Here is a 4,934-nt window from a genome sequence, read left to right as displayed (position 1 = left end):
GCGATAATGATTCATGGCGATTGATAACGATAAGAGAATGATTTTTTGACGATCAATAACTAGTGGTAGACGATATATGATAATTGATTATGATTAATGATGATTTATGGTGATGAGTGACAATTGACGACGATTGGCGATGAGTCGATGAAAAGAAGATAACGTGATGACGATGTGATGATGATTCATAGCGAAAGGTGACAGCCGATCACGAATCTAGACAATTGGCGACGATTAGATAACAATTTTATAACAATTAATGACTATTGTTGATTATTGGTGGCGATACAATAGGTGACATTTAGTTCGGCGAAAATTAGATGACAACTGATGACAATTAATGATGATTGATGGTGATTGGTAGTACTTGGTGGTGACGATTAGATAACGATTTGATAACAATTGATGACTAGTTAAAGTAGATAACGTGATGACGATGTAATGATGATTGATAGGGAAAGGTGACAGCCGGTCACGAATCTAGACAATTGACAACCATTAGATAACAGTTTTATAATAACAAATAACTATTATTGATTATTGGTGGCGAAACAATAAGTGACGATTGGTAGTGAAGAGTTTGCGTTTACTGACGATTAATGACGATTAATGGATGTCGGCGACAATCGGATGACAACTGATGACAAGTAACGATGATCGATGGTGATTGGTAGTGCTTGGTTCATGACGACGATTGGTAATCGATGGGAATTTATGACGAAACATGACGATTGTTAACGAAGTTAACAATGTTAGAGATTAATGACTAGTGGTGGATGTTGAAGACTATACGTAACAATATATTTATGACAATACATAATCATCGATGGCGATTTATAACGATACATGAGTTTGATGATGTTTAGACAGCAATTCATGATGATTGAAAGTGTTATATTGATTTTTCTTAGGTGAATATATTGATTTGACGGTAAGTGGTAAGCAAACAGTTGAATTTGAGAAAACCTTCAGAAAATATGTTGTGAAAGTAAGGGTTTTTCTAAAAGGGGCTCCAGGATTATGTTTCTTAATAAAATACAAATGGGAAGGTTTAGAGGGTTCGTCGGCCATTTCCCACGCCCTTCTCTCGTTCCCGTGCTCTTACTCGCGAAGGAATTTAATCAGACCACCCTTCGAATTTAGTCGACTTCTTGTCAAGTCGAATTGAATCGAATCACTTGTACGAAAAACTCTATCGCATACGTTTCCCTTAACATTTCACAAATAAAATAACGAATGAAACTTTACTGACCATTTTCGAAATGATTTAATTGTTAACAATTACATTAATTAATGTGATAAGTTGATTTGCTTCTCTCTAACTATAAGCATAAGTTTACAAAATGATTGACGGTGATTGATGACCATTGGATTACAATAAATAACCATTGATGACGATTGGTGGTGATTAAATGAAGATTCATGACGATGTATAATGATTCATGATGGCCCATAACGATTGATGAGAATCAAATAGTAATTTAATGACAGTTAAGGGATCATTTTGGTTTAGATGCTCAAGAAAAGCTGTTTTTGTACATATTTTTAAGAGTTTATTCATATAGATATTGATATGAAACTTGTTAGGCTTCATAACTACACTCTCGAAGTACATACTCGAGAAGCTACTCAAAAGAAACGTAATTTGTTGCTGGCTGAAATCACAAACAAGTTACTTATTGGTTAGTAACGATTTTGAACATTTTTAGGAAAAGCATCTAACGCTGTGGTCGCGGTGTAATATTACGACAAAATCATATTCTCGATCATTGCTTGAACAAATATTGTACTTATTATTTAAAGAATGACGACGAATACGATTTTGCTGTGATATTAATGTTTCACGAATTATTTTCTCGGTGGATCCAACGAACCTTCGAATCAACCGTCACGCGATTGTTGTTCGCCCTTCCCCTTCTCTACTTCGAGAGGTTCAAGCGAGCCGCGAGCCGCGAGCCGCGACTCTCGACCGACACAGGTATACGAAGGACGAGAGCTCATTCTTCGACGATCCTTCGGTCGATATGGATTTCGCGATCGCGCGTCCGCGTCTCGCGTCCCTCCTACCTTTGCGTAGTGTAGTTTCCCTTAGTTATCGTACCTTGGTATTGCTTGTGGGTACCTCAGTTTAGTTTGGTTAGTTTTAAGGCATGTACCTAAGTTAGTTTTAAGGCATGCGTGTACGAGTGTCTATCCTCTATCAAATAATTATTAATCATTTGTTCAATTCATTTGTTTGTTCGTAGGTCCATCTTGGACTCGCAACTTCGTTCTCCACTTCGGTCACTATTACTTCATGTCACAAGTGAAGTGACCAACTGTGTAACTGGACAGAAAGGTCGGTTGCCGTCCTCCTGGTGGATCTGTATTCGAGAGGAAGACAATCGGCTCCTCCGGATCGGTTCTCTACTTCCTGCATCACGTTTAGTGTAGTCCAAGGCTCCCGGCGCGGTGCAGTAAGTCCAAAGCGCAGTGAGACGGGTGCAAGTCGGGTCCTATAGTGGCTCCCAACGGGGTGCAGGGTGTGGAGGACTGGTTCGGAGGCGTCGGTCGTCTTCCTCTTGAGTCCAGATCCAACAAGAGGAAACGGGACTGACTCAGTATGTCCAGTTTCATGGTCGCGTCGTGTCGCGATTTCCATTTAGCTTCCATTTAGTTCAAATAATTATTTGGCAGAGTCAGACTTAAACTTTGGAAATCGAAAGGAATTTTCTTTTCCTTTGATTTTCAAAGTTTCGTACTTAGTATTAAGTACGCTCGTCGACTCTATGTAAAGTGTGCATCTATGTATGTATACTGTATGTAGAGGGAGATCGAAGGAAGTTTGATTCCTTCTATCTCCGGGTCTCCAGTCGCAGCAACCTCCACGTGGTGAGACCTGGTAATCGGTATTATTCGTGACGAACAATCCTTCGTCGCGAGTAATATCGAGCTAATGGCTGCGAACTTGGAATTAGATCTTTAGATATAAAAAGTATAAAGTGTAAAGTGTATCAAATGTAAAGTGTGTAAAGTGTATAAAGTGTGTAAAGTGTGTAAAGTGTAAAGACGTAAAGTGTAAAATATAAAGTGTGTAAAGTGTAAAGACGTAAAGTGTAAAGACGTAAAGTGTAAAATATAAAGTGTGTAAAGTGTGTAAAGTGTAAAGACGTAAAGTGTAAAGACATAAAGTGTAAAGACGTAAAGTGTAAAGACGTAAAGTGCAAAGTGTAAAACGTAAAGTGTAAAGTGTAAAGTTTAAATTGTAAAGTGTAAAGTGTAAAGTGTAAAGTGTAAAGTTTAAATTGTAAAGTGTAAAATGTAAAGTGTAAAGTGAGATTAGATTTAGATTAACAAGGACAACATCAAGAAGTCGTGGCTGGTACTACTGGTCCCTAAAACAGCAAAGTATCCAATATATAATTACTTTTCAGAAAAATTCATTTGTATAAATTATGTATTAACATTAATATATTTCTATTGCAAAGTGTTAGTCAATTTTCACGACAATTTGTGTATTTAAACTACATATCGAACTACGAAATACGTATTTGTTGAAATGTTGTTTTCTTGCATTATATAAAATTATTCTATTTGTAACGTACTTAGATCCTGTGCGAAATGGAATCTTTAAACGCGTATAATCTAAGAACTGGAAAACTTGTATGTCGCTCTTAATAACACAAAGGTGTGTATTATGAGAGTTGATATTCAATTCTTTAGTAATATATTCCGAGAATGTTTCCTCATTTTTGAATTTGAATTCCAATTCTATAAGTCGAAAGTAGCGAAGCAACCGTGTTAAACTTCGTTTGTTCGGAACATAAACACGATCGTCTCAGAAAATGAAATAATTTGATTTTTGTAATAAAAAAATATCTAAACATAATACCAGTAAACTGTTGAATGTAAATTGTTGACGTGCGAACAATGATTTGACGACGATTAATGACAAATGGTGTTAACTATCGATGTTATTTAGATACTGTATCGATACGATATTTATTTCCAATCTAGTTTCCCATTAGCGAACGCATAATCGTGTAATAAGAGTCTTATCGAACCATGTCCTATTACCACCCTAGGATTAGTACGCTATTGCAAATCCCAAACGTATACCGACATAAAAGAAAATGAACTATAACAAGGACAGAAATGTCTCTTCCTTTCTTTCCTCCTTAGTTCTCCCTCTGCGGACTTCAGCACGTGCCTTTCGGTCTATACAGGATGTTCAGTAAATCACGATGAACCCACATTTTGCAGGATTCTTTATAAAAAAAATATGAAGAAATACTATAGAATAATTAATTCTCCAACATTGAAAGTTGAAAATTAATGATGACTAGACAACGATTTAATGATTAATGGTGATTGATGACGACTGATAATGATTTATGGAATTCTATGACAACTAGACGACAACTGATGACAATGTACGACAATTGATGACGATTGATGAAGATTGATTATGATTGATAAAACTTGTTGGTGATTCATGATGATTGATGACGATTGATAGAGCTTGTCGGTTATTGATGACGATTAATAGAGCTTGTTGGAGGCTAACAGTAATTTATGACGATTGTTGGAGCCTGTTGGTGATTGATAATGATTATTAATGATTGATAATATTTGATGACTATTTATAGAGCTTGTTGTCGTTGATGACGATTAATACAGCTTGTTGGAGGCTAACAGTAATTTATGACGATTGTTGGAGCCTGTTGGTGATTGATAATGATTATTAATGATTGATAATGTTTGATGACTATTTATAGAGCTTGTTGTCGTTGATGACGATTAATATAGCTTATTGGAGGCTAACAGTAATTTATGTCGATTGATAGAGTCTGTTGGTGATTGATAATGTTTGATAACGATTTATAGAGCTTGGTGCCATTTGATGATGATTGATATAGCTTATTGGTTATTGATGACGATTAATAGAGCTTGTT

General features: G+C 36.0%; 1 protein-coding gene across 1 annotated transcript in view; it reads left to right on the top strand.

Annotated features, from left to right (window-relative positions):
* The window catches only part of LOC128893656 (brain tumor protein-like), a 136,464-nt gene that overhangs the window by 692 nt on the left and 130,838 nt on the right, over nt 1–4,934 (top strand). The window lies entirely within an intron of this gene.

The sequence above is a fragment of the Hylaeus anthracinus genome, unplaced genomic scaffold (genome assembly GCF_026225885.1).
Source record: "Hylaeus anthracinus isolate JK02 unplaced genomic scaffold, UHH_iyHylAnth1.0_haploid 3, whole genome shotgun sequence".
Lineage (NCBI taxonomy): Eukaryota > Metazoa > Arthropoda > Insecta > Hymenoptera > Colletidae > Hylaeus > Hylaeus anthracinus.
Note: the sequence above shows the minus strand (reverse complement) of the source record. Positions and strands in the feature narration are given on the sequence as shown.